Consider the following 8,416-nt stretch of genomic DNA (forward strand, 5'->3'; position numbering starts at 1 on the left):
TGCAAGAGCAAAGATTATGTTTTCTTTTCGCTGTCATGGCGAGAAACTTTCTTAAGAGCTTCGTTATGAATTTTAAGTTCCAAAAATATTGTTGGTCTGTGGCAAAGCACGGGGCTTTGAATGCAGCAGGTGAATAATACTAACAATATCATATTTCAAATTAAGTTAAGATAAATTTGAAAATGTTAAATCTTTTTCAAATCATTCTGGCATAAAATTTTCTGACAGTGCTTCTAGAGATTAAATATGCTGTGATAATCCACCTGAAACATGAATTATCTTTGCATAAAAAACTTTGCATCCCGTATACAGCAGTGGGGTATTAATCAAAGGATGAATAAAAAAATTAAAAGACAATGATAAATAATATACAGCGTGAAAAAGTATACAATATTCAGTGGAACATGATTTTGGCATATAGATCGTTGGGGGAAAAATGGCTATTGAGATTGGCGAAGCTTTCTTTGAAAGGAGATGCAAAAAAATATATGCAAATGTGATAATAATGCAGTGTTATGTGGTGCTATTGTATAATGTTGTATGAACACTCCCGATTAAAAAAACTAAAACTAAAAAAAATATGAAGATATGTGACTAATACTGAAATTTGAGTAATTAAAAAATCAACACATGGCAAACTAAATCTTTAAAGTTTAAATTATTGAGAAAATCACATAATTATATTTTTTAAAGAGATATTACATCAATTCGTCTCAACCATGAAAATGCTATAAACTGGCGTTTGCATTGCTTATCAGAACTCATAAACAAACTTTTGTATTGGCTGCAACACTTTTTGCCATTATTTCGTTATGTTTGTATGTACAATATCTGATATCGTGTATTATATATATACAATATGAGCTTAATGTATGTGCAACCTTGAGTTGATAGATAATCAACACTACAATCAAAACAATAGATGAATGTAGTCTCCACTATAGAACAATTTTCAAAAATTTAATCTCTTTGTCTCCGGGCTTAACCTCTACCTGCTAGTTTTTTCACAAACTTTTCCACATCATTTCCACAAGACTCGAGCATCAAACATTATCATAGAGCTTAACTTGTTTCCGGAACTCAATGTGAACATATTGTTATGACAATGCAGTCAGAAAAATAACAGTTGTTCCATATGAACACTCTACAATTCCTCCATTTTCATCACATTCTATTGATACAAAAATGTTAAAGTGAATGAATCAACGGGAAAAGTCCGAGAGAAAAAATCTAGCTTCCATTTCTTTATTCACAAATTTCACTGCAAAAAATTGAGAAGGAAAGCAGAGGAGATCAGACGTAACTAGATCCTGCTACAGGCCTCATCTAACTGCACAGAGTTTATACTTGGAGGGAATGGTGATGTTACAAGAACAAATTCCATCAATTGTGCCATGAAAAAAGAAGGATAGTATGAAAATATACCAATCAAGGTTACATTGATGATAGGATAACCAGTTTCCGCAAGCCATTGAATTGCATTGTCTAGCAGTGAGCCATGTATAATACAATGACTAGAGTCAGAGGCTCATCCAAAAACTTGTCAAGGAACACCTCTTACATGGTACAACTCCCTCATAGTCTCAATAGCTGGTTGAAAACCAGTCCTTAAGGGCACAACTGACACCACTCGCTGATGCTGGGCATTTCCATTGTTCGGATTTGATAATGTCACAGTTAGCATCTCTCCCTCCAGAACCCTGCCGGCAGTCATTGCTGAGAAAAGCAAAATGAGTCAATATTATGAGTCCTAAAACTGAAAAGGCATTCCAATATGTTCATTCTGATGGGAAAACAGGATATGTCTCAACATGAAATGCAAGCATCCAAAAATAAACAGATTCGTGAAAACAAGAATAATAATCTAATACATACCAGTACTTTTATTGTAGGTAATCTCCAGATATAGTGTGAATTCGGTGAATCCAAATAAAAACCATGTTATAGTTCCTCGACAATATCATAGATCACTAAGTCAGAAGTAACGTAACTTTTCAAGTTTAATTCACAGTTCAGTCACATTTACAAGCTGTAAGTTACACCTTTCCCACATCTCACATAATTCATAGAAAAATTCACTGGTATACAAAGCAAAAATATAAAACTCAATAATGATATTTAGACAAGAATTGGCATAGAACTAAAAAAATGTACCAGCATGAGGATGAGGCTTGGAAAATTCAAAGAATTCGTCCGCCGAGCAACCAAACAACACTCTTGCAGCCCTCTCAAGCATTACCACCACAAAAACCTTCGTATCCGTAGCAATAGATACCTGCAAACATTTTCCAAACAGTTAACATAATATCCAAGCTCATTTTGCTATTAAAAATTTTAATGTGCTAACTTCTCGTAAAATTTAAGACACGTTTATATATAGCAATTTTCTATTACATATATAAATATGTGAGTTCAATTGTGAAAAAACTTATTTGTCCCTATTTCTTTAGAATTGTTAAAAAATTTATGGGGATGTTGGTGTCATTTTGCATAGCTTGATTAAGACACTTTAATTCTTGCATTTATTTCTCCTACTCATGCAATTTGGTTCATGTAATTTATGGATAAAATAACTTGTAGGTATCATTTTGCTATTAAAAATTTTAATCATTGTGCTAACTTCTCGTAAAATTTAAGACACGTTTATATATAGCAATTTGTAAATGAAATTTATTATTATTATTAGTTTAAAATTTTAAGTTATTCATTGTTTATAGCATAATCTATCTATCTATTCTTCTTCTTCTATTTTATTTTATCTATAAATATATGATTTTAATTTTAAAAAGACTTTTTTGTCCCTATTTCTTTAACATTATCAAAAATTATTATTTATTATTACTTTAAAAATTCAAGTTATTCCTTCTTTATAGCATAGTAAAGTATATAAAATATAATAAAAAACTATCTATAATATGTGAGTTTGATGAAAAGACTTACTTGTTCCTATTTTTTAACATTTTAAAAAATTATTATTATTATCTATTACATATATAAATATTTGAGTTCAATTGTGAAAAGATTTGTTTGTCCCTATTTCTTTAGAATTGTTAAAAAATTTATGGGGATGTTGGTGTCATGTTGCATAGCTTGATTAAAACACTTTAATTCTTGCATTTATTTCTCCTACTCATGCAATTTGGTTCATGGAATTTATGGATAAAATAACTTGTAGGTATCATTTTGCTATTAAAAATTTTAATCATTGTGCTAACTTCTCGTAAAATTTAAGACACATTTATATATAGCAATTTTCTATTACATATATAAATATGTGAGTTCAATTGTGAAAAAACTTGTTTGTCCCTATTTTTTTAGCATTGTTAAAACATTTATGGGGATGTTGGTGTCATTTTGCATAGCTTGATTAAGATACTTTAATTCTTGCATTTATTTCTCCTACTCATGCAATTTGGTTCAAGGAATTTATGGATAAAATAACTTGTAGGTATCATTTTGCTTTTAAAAATTTTAATCATTGTGCTAACTTCTCGTAAAATTTAAGACACGTTTATATATAGCAATTTGTAAATGAAATTTATTATTATTATTAGTTTAAAATTTTAAGTTATTCATTGTTTATAAAATAATCTATCTATCTATCTATCTATCTATCTATCTATCTATTCTTCTTCTTCTATTTTATTTTATCTATAAATATATGATTTTAATTTTAAAAAGACTTCTTTGTCCCTATTTCTTTAACATTATCAAAAATTATTATTTATTATTACTTTAAATATTCAAATTATTCCTTCTTTATAGCATAGTAAAGTATACTAAAATATAATAAAACATTACATATATAAATATGTGAGCTCAATTGTGAAAAGATTTGTTTGTCCCTATTTCTTTAGCATTGTTAAAAAATTTATGGGGATGTTGGTGTTATTTTGCATAGCTTGATTAAGACACTTTAATTCTTGCATTTATTTCTCCTACTCATGCAATTTGGTTCATGGAATTTATGGATAAAATAACTTGTAGGTATCATTTTGCTATTAAAAATTTTAATCATTTTGCTAACTTCTCGTAAAATTTAAGACACGTTTATATATAGAAATTTGTAAATGAAATTTATTATTATTATTAGTTTAAAATTTTAAGTTATTCATTGTTTATAGCATAATCTATCTATCTATTCTTCTTCTTCTATTTTATTTTATCTATAAATATATGATTTTAATTTTAAAAAGACTTATTTGTCCCTATTTCTTTAACATTATCAAAAATTATTATTTATTATTACTTTAAAAATTCAAGTTATTCCTTCTTTTATAGCATAGTAAAGTATACTAAAATATAATAAAAAACTATCTATAATATGTGAGTTTGATGAAAAGACTTACTTGTTTCTATTTTTTAACATTTTAAAAAATTATTATTATTATTACTTTAAAAATTCAAGTTATTCCTTGTTTATAGCATAGTAGAATATGCAAAATATAATCAAAACACTTGATTTATTCATTTTTTATAGCATATCTATCTATCTATCTATCTATCTATTTTTCTTCTTCTAATTTATTTTATCTATAAATATATGATTTTAATTGTAAAAAGACTTCTTTGTCCCTATTTCTTTAACCTTGTAAAAAAATATTATTTATTATTACAACAAGAAAACTTGATGCTGCTCGAAATATCACATAGTAGAAATGTTAGCACATGTCTCATTTATTAATAAAAACTCATGCCGTTTTTGTGCTATTATTTCTCTCTCTTTTTTTCATTCAACTCTTTTCTTTTTTGGTTGAATTCAAATTAGAGTTGATCAATTTATTTCTTGTAACATATCTATTACATATATAAATATGTGAGTTCAATTGTGAAAAGACTTGTTTGTCCTTATTTCTTTAGCATTGTTAAAAAATTTATGGGGATGTTGGTGTCATTTTGCATAGCTTGATTAAGACACTTTAATTCTTGCATTTATTTCTCCTACTCATGCAATTTGGTTCATGGAATTTATGGATAAAATAACTTGTAGGTATCATTTTGCTATTAAAAATTTTAATCATTGTGCTAACTTCTCGTAAAATTTAAGACACGTTTATATATAGCAATTTGTAAATGAAATTTATTACTATTATTAGTTTAAAATTTTAAGTTATTCATTGTTTATAAAATAATCTATCTATCTATCTATTCTTCTTCTTCTTCTTCTATTTTATTTTATCTATAAATATATGATTTTAATTTTAAAAAGACTTCTTTGTCCCTATTTCTTTAACATTATCAAAAATTATTATTTATTATTACTTTAAAAATTCAAGTTATTCCTTCTTTATAGCATAGTAAAGTATACTAAAATATAATAAAATATTACATATATAAATATGTGAGCTCAATTGTGAAAAGACTTGTTTGTCCCTATTTCTTTAGCATTGTTAAAAAATTTATGGGGATGTTGGTGTCATTTTTCATAGCTTGATTAAGATACTTTAATTCTTGAATTTATTTCTCCTATTCATGCAATTTGGTTCATGGAATTTATGGATAAAATAACGGTAAATTGGGATTAAATCCCTAAACCCAAACTTTAGTTTGGGCCCAGTCCCTATGTCAGGCCATATAAGTTTGCAGTCCCTGACATATCACAATTCTATGTTTCAACTCCTTTTAATATTTAAATGACCAATATATCCTTATTTTTTATTTTAAACCCTAAAATAACCTTTAATATATATTATATTAAATGTTAAATGGATTGTCTCCTTAATTTCCAATGCACTACTGCGTCTTCCACTCCTGTTCTCTTCCCAAATTTTTCCCTAATATATAATAATCCAAAATGTACAAGAAAAATCGGTGATAAAATGCCAAGAGTTAAGAAACATTCATCCGAAGATGCGAATGCAAAGAAAGTCCAGAGCGTTTAGAAGCAAAAGAATTCGAGAAAAGATCGATCCTCTGGATATGAAATTTCCCAGAGGTTTACAACATATATTCTTTTGAATTTGAACCATATTTGAGGTTTTTTTTTTGTATTATGATTGATTGATGTTGCGTGGTGTTCATGATTTAATTTGTTATCTCATATGCTAACAATTCTTCCCCAAATTCTAGGGTTTTGTTTCTACTAATGTGTTCATTTGCATTTGTTATATATTTTTTGAAATTTTTCTTTCAAACGATTCAATTAATTGGATGAAGTTTAGAAAATATGGTGTAGTGCTCATTTTCACTCGGTCATCCCGAATTTCTATGGTATTTATGTTGATGTAATTGTTAATGTACTTGTTTAAGTATTTGAATTTGAATTAGTATGCGAACTATTTCGATCATTATAGGTCAAATTTTAGAAAGAAGATCACCTTGCTTGAATAAGAAATTGTCCCAATTTAAATGGTCGCAATGTTTTTTTTGAAAAAACAATTGGAAATGTTGTGAAAGATAAAATTGTTGATGATGGACAGAGGAAGAAAAGTGTGAAATATATTGTAGTAGATGCTCTCCATCTTATTTTAATTATGCCCGAACTCGCTATCAGCAGTCGTATAATTGATTTTATATTGAATATGATTTGACATTAACTCATGTTGTTTGATTGTTGAAGATGATATTAAAACTCTTTTCACTTCAGTTGACTTGGATCTTAAAATAGAATCTATATTTGTGGCTTGTCAATTTGGTGGCCAAGTTGGAAGAGAAAAGTGAACGACAATATATGAAAAATTTATTTCTCTTGTATGCAGTGAGGATGAGTGAGAAATTGATAATTATTTTAGACTTTACATTTTTTACATCTGCACTATTGGGTTGATAATTAAGTTTGTTTGTTTGTTTGTTTTTTTTTTATTTATAATTTTACAGGAAAATGAGGACAAAAAAGGGCAATTAGTCTTGGACTTACCTGCTAGTAAGCATACACGTTCCAGTGGTAGCTTTGTGGTTTAGTGTTGCTTTGATGGTTTCATTTCTGAGACATGTTGTGAAGTGTTATTTGTTTTTAAGCCTGAACTTGTTGGAATATTATTTGGTGTATTATGTTGATATGTGGTATTCGTGTCTCGGACATTTTATTATCATGTTTGTTAATGATGTCGTTTAACATTGATGGTGTTGTTATTTGATGTGTTGGAGATATTAACAATGATGGTGTTATTTTTTGTGCACATGATTAGTTGTATAAATGACAACTACATGTCGAAATTTTGACAAAAAACAAGTACATATACTGAAAAATAGGTATATTCGATCTACACATCTGGTACAAAATACCTAAAATCAGGTATAAGAATTAAGAAATCAGTTCAAATCGTTATTTTGATATCAGGTATATTCAATCAATTTTTTCGAGCCCAAAAATATGTAAAAACCGAACCTAATCACAAATGTTATAAATCTGCAGATTTTTTGGGAAAAGAGAAAAACAATTTTGCAAAGAGGGCACAAGGTCCGTACCACATCCGGGCCAAGGTCTGTGCTCTCATAGCGTTGCAACACTACCAAGTCTGCATGGGTGCACAACTTTTTCTGTTTTGGATGCCTTGATCTCTCGTGTGGGGCGCGAGCAATAGTGCAAGGGCGCTAGAAAATCCATGCAAGTACACTGTTGGTCCACTTTTGGTACCTTATTTTTACTTGGATGTACTGCAGGTGGAGACCACAATATTAATCGAATACTCAAATTTAATTACAATGTGCTCTATTAGCTCCTATTTGTACCTTATTTTTACTTGGATGTACCTGATTTATTTAAATATGTACTTTCTTTAACTCTTTTATTATTTACTTGTCAATTCACATTAGTGTATCTCTTTTGTGTAAGTACTCAAATGTCACAAATATGTATCATATTCAGCAAGCTATGTACCTTATTTTAATATTATTGTACTTTATTTACTTGAATCTGTACCCTCTATAAGTGAGTGATTAAATCTTAGATTATACTTGTGAATTGATATAAGTGAAAATTGTTTGAGTAGTTATTATATGATTTTAGTATCTCAAACATATATAAATATGCACTCCTATGATTTGGATATTGGTGATCTCTAGAACAAGTCGTGTTATGCTCACATTCCATAGTCATTCATCCACTACTTACAAAGAAGAATATCTTATGTTTGATAATCTTAATCCAATTGCTTGTGTGAACGTTCCACAAGTCATTCCATAATATGTTGATACTAATGTACCTTATGTTGGTACTAATTTACCGGATGATGTTCTCGATTGACTCCTATAAGTACCATATTTCAATTTGAATGTACTGAAACTACTAAATTATGTACCTTATTTTAAATTTAATGCACCAGATTTACTAAAGTATGTACCTTGTTGTAGTGACCCTACATGGAATCACCTACTAACTGGCAACTAATAGCATGCATTAAACTTAATACAGAAAAATACTTAACAGAGTAAAAACGTGCGGAAACATAAACCATAATTTACATATCAGCTTAGT

This window comes from Henckelia pumila, chromosome 3, assembly GCF_033568475.1.
Source record: "Henckelia pumila isolate YLH828 chromosome 3, ASM3356847v2, whole genome shotgun sequence".
In the NCBI taxonomy this organism is placed as follows: Eukaryota; Viridiplantae; Streptophyta; class Magnoliopsida; order Lamiales; family Gesneriaceae; genus Henckelia; species Henckelia pumila.